Here is a 13,747-nt window from a genome sequence, read left to right as displayed (position 1 = left end):
ACAGAACTATAAATAATAAAACAGAAATAAAACTCCAGTTTTAGTAAATCTCCACCATTATGTAACTAAAGTAATTTTTATATAAGGTGGTTGGATACATTTTAAAGTGTATTACAAGTTCCTTGCATCCCGATAAAAAAATACAATACAACTTTTATTGCTTTGTAGCAAATGTATTAGCCAATGCTGGCTGCCTTGGTCAAATTTGGAGGTGTTTGCAATGGAGAGACTGGAGTGGACCTAACACGTGGATACACAATCACTATCATTTTTAATCTGCCCAATAAATTGCTTGCTCAAACAATATTCTGGGTTGTTGATCAGTGATTGTTGTTGTGTAGCACCCCTAGACATGAAATTGTTTCCTGATCCAGCGGTTTCTGTAATCTTATGCTGTGTGTAACCTCTGTGTAGTTCCCATACAACCCTACTTATTGGCATGTGAATATTTTCATACTATCCAAATGTGGTATCATGTGAACACATTTGAGGGTGACATTAAAAATAAACAATATTATTTAAATGAAAAGATATTGGCTTGAAATGGTTTGCTTCAAGGTACATGGCAAGTTAGGTAAGTTAAATTTAGCTCTTTAATCTAGAGCTGCAGTGCTGCCTAGGTCTGTCTAAGCATCACCTCTAGATCATTAGTTGCAGTTCAGGGTAATTCTGCGGGCTCTTTAAACAGTTTAGGGTCTAAAACAACTGTTTTAGTCACCTTACCCTAAGCTAGCCCTGTACGTTTATGTCTATTTACCAATAAAACATTTTTTTTTCAAAGGGATATATATAAATATGTATTGTCGAATTTAAATATCGCAAAACAAAAAAGAATCTAAGTGTTTCTGTTATTAGCATTAAGTTTGCATTTTAATAAACAAAACGACATCCTTTCAAATTCATGTGTGGAAACTTATAGCTAATTTACATTTGCTGAAGGCATTTATATTCATTATGAAAGACATGTTTTAAATTGTAAACGTTTGCACATGTCTCTTACTTTTAGGAATGTTTATAAGAAGAGCCACAAATGTAACAAAACATACTGTATTTATTATATAATATCATACATTATTGTATCCATGCAAGAGACTCCAAAAGGCCTTCTTTCATTATGGATTTAACAAAAAAATATGATTAAAAAAAATTTGAGGTATTCTTGAATTTTCTGGAAACTTTGGTTTGATCATTGGAATGAGTGCATCTCCTTGATATTTAAATTTGGCTGGGAAGATTTGCTAGAGGAATAGGAAAACATTTGCTGATCCATGACAAAAAGTTTTACAGCATTTTAATTCATATCATGGGACAGTTTTGCCTTTAGCAGTCTTCCTGTGGTCTTTAAATGTGCATCAATTCAGTGATTTGTTTTCCAGTTTTTTGCAGCATCCAATCAGGAACAGTCATGGAAACTTTCACAAAAAAGAGGGGTTGGGTGAACCAGTAGATGGAAATGTCCCAAAGAGAAAAGTGGCTACCAAGGCAGCAAAAAACAATGCTGGTGTCAAAATATTGCATACAAAAATATGTTTATTTGTTAAATATTTAGATAAAAATAGATGCAATCAACTGAAAAATAGTGATTCAGCAAACTGGTAAATGGTTTGTTAACTTCCACGCTGCAGGATAGAAGCATGAGACTAACACAATGGACACACAAACAAATATGGAAACAAACAAACTCAACTTTCACAGCAACCTTAATAAAGTCAATGCAGAATACAGTGGTTATCAAGAGATAAAAGAGAGTATTATTGCTGCATCTTAGTTAATGTATAGCATCAAACATGCAATATAACAACCCTCAAAAATTCCACTCACCTGCTTGCATTTTGCGAGTGGATTTTGAGGGCTGTTGAGTGTGGGCTGCCTGGGAGCGAGGGGGCGTGAGCACTGCCAGCCGACGGATTGTATGGGAGTCCTTCTCCCAGCGCTCATGGAGTGGAAGAGAGGAGAGAGCTGGCTGAATGATCAGAGCGTGAGGGACATCACTAGCGGCTTTCATTTCAATAGCTGAGTGTTCCCCGCACTTGCTGTGACACACAGCCCCACCCCCTGGTCCCAGGGAATTTTATAGACAGATCACCCACCCAATCCATCAGAGTGAGGTGTATCAAAGTTCACTGGCCAGGGGGTGGGGCTATATGGGATGCCGAGCGGTGGGAACATAGCAATTGAAATCAAAGCCATTCCAGCGATGTTCCTCTGCGCTCTTATCATTCAGATGGAAATGCTCTTCCTCTCCTCTGCTCCCCTGCATGATGGACACAGGTAGGCAGCATGATGGACACAGGTAGGCAGCATGATGGACACGGGTAGGCAGCATGATAGACACGGGTAGACAGCATGATGGACCCAGGTAGGTTGCATGATGGACACAGGCAGGCAAAATTGGTGGACATGGGTAGGTTGCATTGGTGGACATGGTTTGGCTGCATGGTGGACACAGGCAGGCTGCATGGTGGACACAGGCAGGCGGCATTGGTGGACAAGGGTAGGCTGCATTGGTGGACACAGGTAGGCTGCATTGGTGGACAAGGGTAGGCTGCATTGGTGACATGGCTGCATTTGAAGACAAAGGCAGGCTGAATTGGTGGACATGGGCAGGTTGTATTGGTGGACACAGGCAGGCTGCATTGATGGATACAGGTGAGGCTGCATTGATGAGCACAGGTGAGGCTGCATTGTTGGGCACGGGTAAAGTAGCTTAATTCTGCATTTAAGTGTAATTTCATGAGATAATTTATGAGGGTGTGTTTAGGGGTGGAATTAGGGGTGAGGTACGGTAGGGGTTGGGTGGGGCAACTGGTGGCGAGTAACCCTTGAGGCCTGGCTAGTAGCTCAGGACTTGAAATTGTGAGCCCTGCAATATAATCCACAATAATAAGCCTGTATTTTTTATTTTTTTAATATTTAAATTTTATTGAATTTTTCACATGAAGAAAATAGACAAAATTATTATAATGTACAGACATATAAGTATATAAAAAAAAGGGTCTGTCATTTATAATACATATGTTTCATATTAATTACACAATTACATTCCATTTTCTTTTTATCTCCCTCCCACTACCCCATGTTTATCCCCTTACCTCTTCCCACCCTTCCACCCCCCGTTCTGTTGGCCCGCCCTCCTTTACTTATTCTACCAGTGCCTGGATGTAGCTTTTTGTCTTTTTAAATGATCTCCACTTTTCCCATGTTGCCCAGTAACTTTTCATTTGATTATTATCCATTTTTATTAAATATTCCATATTATTTATATATTCTATTCTCTGTATCCAGTCTCTAATTAGGGTTTTTTTGGCTGATAGACAATTTTTTGGTATCATAGCTTTTGCTGCATTAAGTAAAAAGGGAATCAGTTTTATATGTTTTTTCCGTTTCTGGGCCATATTTTGTTTTCTGTTTTGATTGCCACTTTCTTCCGCTACCCCAAAAAACAGACATTCCCTGGGACAGTATGGTATTTTTTCCCCTGTTAACAGGGGATAAGCCTGTATTTGAATCATTATCTTCACGTATTTTTAACATTTTAGACATTGTACAGTATTCTTTTAGTGCCACTTATATAAGCTAGCAAGTGATAAGAAGTGAGAGTGCACTGTACCTACAGATATTAGAAGGAAACCACCCTGTTCAGCTGTTCAGCTTACATCTCTTTTCCTATTATGCTTTATAGTAAAACAGTCGGGCAATGTGATTTTTTTTTTACTCTTTATTTTTTTCAAAATTTTTCCAATTTTATAAAAGGGGAAAGAAAGGAAAGGAAAAATATCAAAGACGCATGGATAGGTAATTCGGCCCCTTCCCTACTACATACAGTAAAAATTTACACAAATGATATATGTTGCCCATTCCCCCCCCCCCCTCGTGTCCCCCTCCTCCCCCCTTATCCCTCCCTCTTCTAAGAAGGCAAAAAGAGTACCCCCTCCCCTATAGACCAAGTACCTCACTATATTTCTTTGTGTGCTTACATATTTTCCATCTTTCCCATCTCCCCTGGGACTCCCTGTTTCCACTCTCCTCATTTACTCTAAATCTTTCCATTCTATATATTTCATCTATTTTCTTAAACCAATCTCTTATTTTAGGGGCTTCTATTTCCTTCCATTTTTTCAGGATCAAACGCTTTGCAGCGTTCAAGGAGTTTCTATTTAACAAATGCTGGCACCTCCAGTCCATTCTCTCTCACTAGGATCTTATAGCACTGCGAGATCCCTGTCCTGTGCTGTTTTCCCTTTGCATATATGCTCGAAAGCTGTTAGTTCTTCCCGGCCTCTCAATGGTCTCGATAAAACTGAAACAAAGTGTCTGAGCTGGAGGTACTGCCAATCATTCAACTCAAACAAATCTTTTTCTTTTTTTAATTTTTCCAGTGAAATTATTTTTCCCCTATCTATTATGTGACCCAATTGGAAATTTTCCCTTTTAATCCCTGGTGGAAAGAGGTCATTCTCTTTTAAATACATTAATGGGGAGTTACTGTATATCTCCATTTATTATGTTTGTACATTCCATCCCAAACTCTAATCACATTTCTTGTCAGTGTAAGTGTATTTCCTCCCAGTATTCTATATTGTGGTGGTATCCAAATACTCCTCCCCAAATTTATATGTGTCATACTGTGCTCAATCCCCACCCATCATTTTTTACTCTTTAACTTAGTCCATTCTACTACCCGTGTTAATATCACTGCTTCATAGAACTTTTTAAAGTCTGGTTCATCTGAAATTTATACAATATTTTGGGCAATATAATAATATAATAATTTTTAACGCATTTATCCTGCCCACCCAGGACAGGGGTCTCATTGCAATTTTCTTTATTTCTACTCTTAGGTCTTCTAACAATGGAATATAATTTGCCTGATATTTTTTTTCAATAGTTCCTAGTTTAGTCCCTAAATACTTTATTTCCGACTTCCTCCAGGGAAAAGGAATTTCCAACTAGAGACTCTGCTCTTCTTTTGGGTCGATATTTATATTCAATACTTCTGACTTGCCTGGGCTAATCTTGAAGTTGGATAGATCCCCATATTCCTTTAACACCCTTAAAAGGTTTGACATAGATATTCGGGGGTTAGAGATGTAGAACAGCACATCGTCTGTGAATGTCGCCAATTTGTGTATCTCCTCGTCTACTCTCACACCTCCTATGTTAGGGTTTCCCCTTACCATCGCTAGAAATGGCTCTAATGCGAACACGAATAGCAGCGGTGACAACGGGCACCCTTGCCTAGTCCCATTATACACCCTAAAGGGCTGGGATAGTATACCATTAACCTTTATAGCTGCAGTTGGAGTCCTGTAAAGTACTTCTATCCAATCCATAAATCTAGGGCCAAAACCCATTTCTTCCAAGGTACCCATCATGAATCCCCAGTCTACTTGGTCGAAAGCTTTTTCAGCATCAATCGATAAGAGTAGACTGGGGATTCCACTCTCCCTCATTTTCTGGAGCAGGAGTAGTGTTCTTACCCCATTATCTTTACCTTCCCTCCCTGCAACAAATCCCACCTGATCTGGATGGACCAGGCTCAGCATTAACTTTTTTATCCTATTTGCCAATACTTTGGCAAACACCGTAGTATCTATATTCAAAAGTGAGATCAGTCTATAATTTAAGCAGATTGTATTCTCTTTACCTTCTTTCAGCACAGTAGAGATTGTGGCCATCGATGCTTCCTTACTTAACCCATATCTCTCTCCCAATCCGTTGAAGTATGCACAAAGTTTTGGGGCTAATACTTCTTTGAATTTTTTTTAAATACTCCATTGTAAAGCTGTCAGGCCCAGGACTTTTCCCTCCTACTGACTCTTTTATTACCTGGTTTATCTCTTGTCCTGTTATTGGGTCCTCCAATTCCAAGGCCAACCCCTCTGATAGCTTCAGCACCTTAGCTCGTCTTGGCAATGGGATGGTTTGCTCATAAGCTTGTGGACCTGCAACTATAGGTTTATCATTAAGCCTGTGTGGTAAAAAGTGCAGTTGTATGATGATGACGCCAGTTGTTGACGAAACGATCATTGGGTAATCACGCCCACACGCTCTGCGCATGAACGATTACTTTTTAAACGTCTGTATACAGGACTTTTTACTTGCTAGCAACTCTTTGTTTTAAACCTCTTTTTATGCTAATTGGAGACTTGTGGAAGCTCCCAAACAGCATTTGTATCATTTACTCCAATAAATATTTTTGATGAGACAATATCACACTATTTGGAGTATCATATCTTTTTTGTGCACAACATTTTCAACACTTGGGGTACTTACCGTGATTGAGAGACTGTCTGGGACACAGGGATCATTGACAAGAGATGCCCAGGAGATCAAGGAGGCCCAGGAGATCTGGAGTTCATTTCTGGGGACCTGTGAACCAATTCACGCTCTTTGACCTCCCTGAGTAAAGGGGGTCACTGGCGGTCCAGTAAGCTTTCCTTTTACTAGAAGTGATGGGTATCACGAGGTCAAGCAATCACACCAAGTCACATATTCATATGAAGATTTTTTAGTAACTTTTATGGCCTTCCTTTAGATATTAACTATATATTTATTTTTTCTCATCATATTTTTTGCACTTTTATTGTAGCACTCTCCATATATTTTTTGGTCTTGTATATTCCTTAGTTTTGCTTGATCTATGCAAGGTTTATTTATTTGCAGTATTCAGCAATTTCTTGGTTTATATGTGATTTTATATGCAATGTTATATGTGATTTATGCAAGTTTTTTGCAGTATTTTGCATTTTTTTGTTTTGTATGTGATTTATGGTAACACTGTTCACATTATATGGTCACTAATTTGCACTTTTTTGTAAGTTGTGCCCAACAACTTTCTTCATATATTTTAGCGCTACACTTTTTTCCACACATTTATTTATACCTTATATCTGGGTTATAATGTTCAGTGTCTGTTTTTTACCAGGCGTGGATATTACCCTCTTTTTTAATTTATTATTAAGCCTGAAAAGACCTATGCTTATAGGTAGCAAAGACATTACTTTTCCACCTATACCTATGAATTAGGGAAGCTGTCAATTCTCGGATGTATTCAGACAGCCATGTGTGTAGTCATTGCTTCAGCTTTTAAATTCGGCAAGTAACAGGCTTTCTATACAGCAAAACAGTTAGAATTAGCCTGATAAAGTCTGACAAAGCCTGATAAAGAACCTAGAGCTTCTCATGCTGGTTAGAAATAGGTGAGAATTTACATGCTACAAAGGGAATTCAAATGTTGGAGCATTTAATTTGTTAGCCTTGAACGTAACAATAATGGAAAGAATACAAAAAAATGTAAATCCCTTTGATCCGAGTTTTAATTTTTTGTTGCAATTTTTGGATAGATCCAACTTGAAGAATGACAGGTTGTGCACAGCAAAAATCACAATAGTATGTGCAGTTTAGGTAGGTTCATCATGAGAGAAGACATTTATTCTTACAGGAATGGCAGCTCTTACAAATCAAATAGATGATAGGATTAAATCCTTGCTCTTATGTCTATTTGTCACTGGATCTGTTTTTGTTGGATTAATTTCAATCTCTGGCACAGTTAAATACAAATTTTTGTTTCTGAGTCTTATTTCTTTGAGTTCTTATGTCAGTACTGTACAGTATTCTTTGTTTACAATGTTAATACAAGAGGTGTACATGTAAAATTTGCATACAAATTGAACCAGATTGTCCAAAGAAGTTGTATTAATGTTGAGGATTACTGGAAGGTTTCTGATTCTAACTTGTCTTTTATCTAGGTCTAGTTTCTGATACCTGGCCAGCTCCTGCATAATTTACTGTTCATGTTCTGAAAAATGCTAAACTCATCCCAAACATCACACATTTGATTCTAAAAAGCTAAAACCAAGCTTTTCAGTCAGTGACATCACTGGGATTCCCAGGGATAAATTTAAATTATGCAGTCAGCAATCTGTCTTTTAGTGGTGGGAGTGTAGTGTGTATAGCCCAATGTATTCAATTACCACTTCATGGGTGTTCAGACTAAGGTTTGTCGTTTCTGCCAGTTTTAGGCCTGTTCAGCTGTACTGCCCATGGATCAGACAGTGGTATATTCAAGCAAAACTACTCTTGATTAAAACATGCTTTGTGTCCATTTGACTTTGATAATCCTGTTTTATGCCCTAGTGTCCATAATTCTGTCAGACAATTAGACATACCCAACAATTATTTCCTAGAGAGGCTGACAACATTTATCCTGCTAATATTGCAACCTGTAAAAATAGGCTGGCATCATTTATCATGGCCAACATAGTGTTCATTCAATATGCATTAGACAGTGAATGCGTAAATGGTAAAAGTAGAATCATGTTTGGGATTGATTGTAAGCAGTCTCAAGATAAATAAATATCTTTTCACCGAACTGAATATTTAACTGCCAGAAGTGAGAAGGGAATAATCAACTCTCTTTGAAGATTTCATTTTTCCTGATGTTAATAATGTCAATATACTTTCAGGGAAGGATAAATACTGAGACTTAAGCAGACCTCAAGGTTAATCCTCTGATATTTTATACAGTATGCTTAATAAATCTAAATTAGCCATGAAAACTCATACTAAACTTGAAGAATAAAGTGCAATGCACTCTATTATTCTACAATTTCAATCAGGTTCTCTTTTTGTGGTCCTTCAGTTTGCATCCATAGTATTGCTATTTGGAAAAGTTGAAAGGCAGCATGATTCAGATGGATTATTAGTATGCATTGTGTGTTCACTCACAGGCAATAATACAGTGGGAATTCGGCTATCTTGAGCATAGGCTGATGTGAAGCATATGATATTACTTATGTAGGCATGAAAGCAATCTGCTTTAATATCAGACACTTTACTCAAAAGAATGTCAGGGTTACCAGAGGTTAGACGGGCCGGTGTGGAAAAAAAATAAAGAAAAAAAAATCTGTGTTTTTAATTCTAAGTTTAGTACCCTTAGTCTTTTTTGTGGAGCAGAATATCATAGTTTCCTTGTGCATCTCTAAAATGTGCACTGTAATACTTACTGTGCACACAAAAGATTGCTGGTGACAACTGCATAAAGGATCAGAATCATCTGAAAGGAAGACAGATGGCTGTGCTGGTTATGTATATTACAACCCACCTGCCAGTCATTTACTCTGGGGAATAGTGTATAAGAAACCAAAATATAAGTCTGACTTTTTATGGAATGAACTCCAAATTACTTGAGTTTGAATAGTACAAAAGAAGCACATTTGAAATCACGCAAACCTCATTTTCTAGCTGAATTAAAAAAAAACAAAAAAAAAAAATATTAGGAATACAGCATTGTCATTATTTTAAGTTGAATGCCTAATGCAAAAGCATGGTCTTCACATTTTAAAAGAATAATCTTCAGTCCTGTATATTTCATAGCATGAATCAGAAATCATTTGTTTGTAACTTAAATGCTTTCAATCTAAAAATCTGCTAATTCCTGACACCATGCAGGGCTAAACTGCTTCCTGTTTCATTTTAAATATTATTCTAGAATGTGAACCATTCCTTTTATCTATAAATGAGTTTATTGACACTATGCTCATGCTTTAGAGGGTCTGTGTACAAACACACAGTATTTATTGACTTCAATACATAATAATTACTGTGGAGATTTACAGGGAAAGTGCCCTTGGGAATTGCCCAGTCAAGATTTTTCATTTCCATTTTTTAAATACTCATCAAGGTCAATCATGTGTGAAAACAGAATAATTTATTTCAATTCCTCCATCTCCATTTTGAACATAAATAAAGCGTATGCAATAGAATGCATGTTCTGTAGCGAAGGTTAGATCACGAGTTCTGTTGGGAACATTGCCAAGTTAGACAGTGCGCTTCTCAACTCTGCCTTTCATTCACAAGGAAACACACTAATGAAGCGTTTTCTCCCCCCTTAGGACTTTTAGCCATTCATAGACCTACCCACCAGAGATATGCAAAATTGTTCTAATTGAGAAACACTTTGATGTATCAGAATATAGCCATAATATAATTACGGCATCTGAGCAAGATCTTTCACACTCCCAAAAATGATCACTAATGACAACACAGATTTAACATTTTTAGCTGTTCATGAGGCATAACCCTCATTAGCCAAGCAGTAATTGAACATATGAACAGCTTTATAAAAGGAAAAAACATAGTTCATACATCTGATTGGATTTAATGCAAAGAAAAGTTTATAAATATGTGAGGGGCCCACGTGGCAGATCAGAAGTCTATGGCATTTTGGTATCATGGCAACTGAAAAATATGGCAGCATTTAGGTAATGCACAACACGCCATCAGTTTAAAAATATGACAGCATGCAACATAACAGTGGTCTTGCAACAAAATAGAACTTAGCATGACACTGTTTATGACATGGCAAGGCCCTAGGAATAATGCAGCACAGAACACGTGTCAGGACCTGAACCCTGCTGTCTTGTTCCTATTTCCCCTTTCCCTGATCTCAGTTTTGGTTTCCCCTTTCCTATATGTTCCCTTCACCTCCAGTTTTACCTTGCTTTCCTGTGTTCCTCATTTGTATATATTGTATATAATTATTTGAATCAAAAAGGGCTGGTAACTTGGATGCTCTTGAATAAAAGTATTTTATTGGTTACATGGTTACACGGATACAGGCTATACACTGATGCTGACTGCGCTAACTTTTATACTTTATAACCTTATACCCAAACAATACACCACTATGTAAAATATCTCTGTAAAAAAAATCACTCTAGAAAAAACCACTGTGGAAAAAAAAATAAATAAATAAAAAAATAAATAAATAAATAAATATATATATATATATATATATATATATATATATATATATATATATATATATATATATACCATATATGTATAAATCTATATATAAAATATCACTCTAGAAGAAACCACTGTAATATATATATATATATATATATATATATATACCACTGTGAAAAATAAATAAATATAATAATGTATTTATACAGGCATGTATCTAAGTAATCCACCCGTGTCTATATTGCATGTGCAACTTTTGTCGCTATTTATACAGAAAATATTCAATGTTTAGGTTGGTATCTGAAAACCAACATATAAATAAATCCTTCTTTCAAATTTTCTGCTGTGAAAAAAATCCAACTTCTTATATCCGTGATTCTGTGCGTTTCATATCCACCAATCTAGTGACAACACCACCACCATAAGAATTGGCCACTCACCAGATATATTATTGTGAAAAGCACCTTTGGTTCATTGATAGGGATAACCAATCCACTCAGGGTCTATGCTGCTCCCAATTTACCAATCCACTCAGGGTCTATGTTGCTCCAAATTTACCAATCCACTCAGGGTCTATACTGCTCCCAGCTTACAGGTATTAAACCATGTTCAACCTCATAAAAAATGAACAGCAATCATTGCGCAGTATATCTGTACATTTGTTTATGAAAGAAAGTAAAAACAAGCCATATCACTTACCTTTCCAAGTGCCTAAAGGTTGGCACTAAACCTTTCCGGCAGTTTGAATGGGTTTAGATGTGTTAGGGTATCGCTGTGTCTCTCTTCTCCCAGCGTGCGTCCCAAGCCTCACTATCATTACCCAGATGTGAAATTTTGTATGTCCCTGCAGCCTCTATGCCAGGCATGTCCAAAGTCCGGCCCGTGGGCCAATCGCGGCCCGCGGTCCGGTTTTGAACGGCCCGCCTGGTAATCTAAACATATATATCTTTTGTGGCCCCCGACTATCTCCCAGCGCGGGGGCCACAAACGATATATAGTCTGGCTGCATTGGAGATATGAGGCTGTACGAGCGCTGTGCACACAGGAGTATTTCCTGTTTACACTGCAGCCTCTGTAATAGGAAGTCCCATCTCCGCCATTGGATGACTGTTCTGTCCATCAAAGGAGGCGGGACTTTCTCTTAAAGAGGCCGCTGTGAAAACAGGAGATTCTCCTGTTCTTTGGCGCTCGTCCATCCCCCTCCATGTCCCCTCCAAGGCTGCACTGATGGCAATGGTAAGTACATTCCTGGCTAATAGTGAGTGAAATCCTGGCAATGGTGGCTGCATTCCTGGCAATAGTATGTGAAATCCTGGCAATGGTGGCTGCATTCCTGGCAATAGTAAGTGAAATCCTGGCTAATGGTGGCTGCATTCCTGGCAATAGTGAGTGAAATCCTGGCAATGGTGGCTGCATTCCTGGCAATAGTGAGTGAAATCCTGGCTAATGGTGGCTGCATTCCTGGCTAATAGTGAGTGAAATCCTGGCAATGGTGGCTGCATTCCTGGCAATAGTATGTGAAATCCTGGCAATAGTGGGTGCATTCCTGGCAATAGTAAGTGAAATCCTGGCAATGGTGGCTGCATTCCTGGCTAATAGTGAGTGAAATCCTGGCAATGGTGGCTGCATTCCTGGCAATAGTGAGTGAAATCCTGGCAATGGTGGCTGCATTCCTGGCTAATAGTGAGTGAAATCCTGGCAATGGTGGCTGCATTCCTGGCAATAGTATGTGAAATCCTGGCAATGGTGGCTGCATTCCTGGCTAATAGTGAGTGAAATCCTGGCAATGATGGCTGCATTCCTGGCTAATAGTGAGTGAAATCCTGGCAATGGTGGCTGCATTCCTGGCAATAGTAGGTGAAATCATGGCAATGGTGGCTGCATTCCTGGCTAATAGTGAGTGAAATCCTGGCAATTGTGGCTGCATTCCTGGCAATAGTGAGTGAAATCCTGGCTAATGGTGGCTGCATTCCTGGCAATAGTGAGTGAAATCCTGGCAATGGTGGCTGCATTCCTGGCAATAGTATGTGAAATCCTGGCAATGGTGGCTGCATTCCTGGCTAATAGTGAGTGAAATCCTGGCAATGGTGGCTGCATTCCTGGCAATAGTGAGTGAAATCCTGGCTAATGGTGGCTGCATTCCTGGCAATAGTGAGTGAAATCCTGGCAATGGTGGGTGCATTCCTGGCAATAGTATGTGAAATCCTGGCAATGGTGGCTGCATTCCTGGCTAATAGTGAGTGAAATCCTGGCAATGGTGGCTGCATTCCTGGCAATAGTGAGTGAAATCCTGGCAATGGTGGCTGCATTCCTGGCTAATAGTGAGTGAAATCCTGGCAATGGTGGCTGCATTCCTGGCAATAGTATGTGAAATCCTGGCAATGGTGGCTGCATTCCTGGCTAATAGTATGTGAAATCCTGGCAATGGTGGCTGCATTCCTGGCAATAGTGAGTGAAATCCTGGCAATGGTGGCTGCATTCCTGGCAATAGTGAGTGAAATCCTGGCTAATGGTGGCTGCATTCCTGGGTAATAGTGAGTGAAATCCTGGCAATGGTGGCTTCATTCCTGGCAATAGTGAGTGAAATCCTGGCTAATGGTGGCTGCATTCCTGGCAATAGTATGTGAAATCCTGGCAATAGTGGGTGCATTCCTGGCAATAGTAAGTGAAATCCTGGCAATGGTGGCTGCATTCCTGGCTAATAGTGAGTGAAATCCTGGCAATGGTGGCTGCATTCCTGGCAATAGTGAGTGAAATCCTGGCAATGGTGGCTGCATTCCTGGCTAATAGTGAGTGAAATCCTGGCAATGGTGGCTGCATTCCTGGCAATAGTATGTGAAATCCTGGCAATGGTGGCTGCATTCCTGGCTAATAGTGAGTGATATCCTGGCAATGGTGGCTGCATTCCTGGCAATAGTGAGTGAAATCCTGGCTAATGGTGGCTGCATTCCTGGCAATAGTGAGTGAAATCCTGGCAATGGTGGCTGCATTC

Source organism: Lithobates pipiens, unplaced genomic scaffold (assembly GCF_037356315.1).
Source record: "Lithobates pipiens isolate NorthernLeopardFrog02 unplaced genomic scaffold, aLitPip1_a1.2 Scaffold_16, whole genome shotgun sequence".
Lineage (NCBI taxonomy): Eukaryota > Metazoa > Chordata > Amphibia > Anura > Ranidae > Lithobates > Lithobates pipiens.
Note: the sequence above shows the minus strand (reverse complement) of the source record.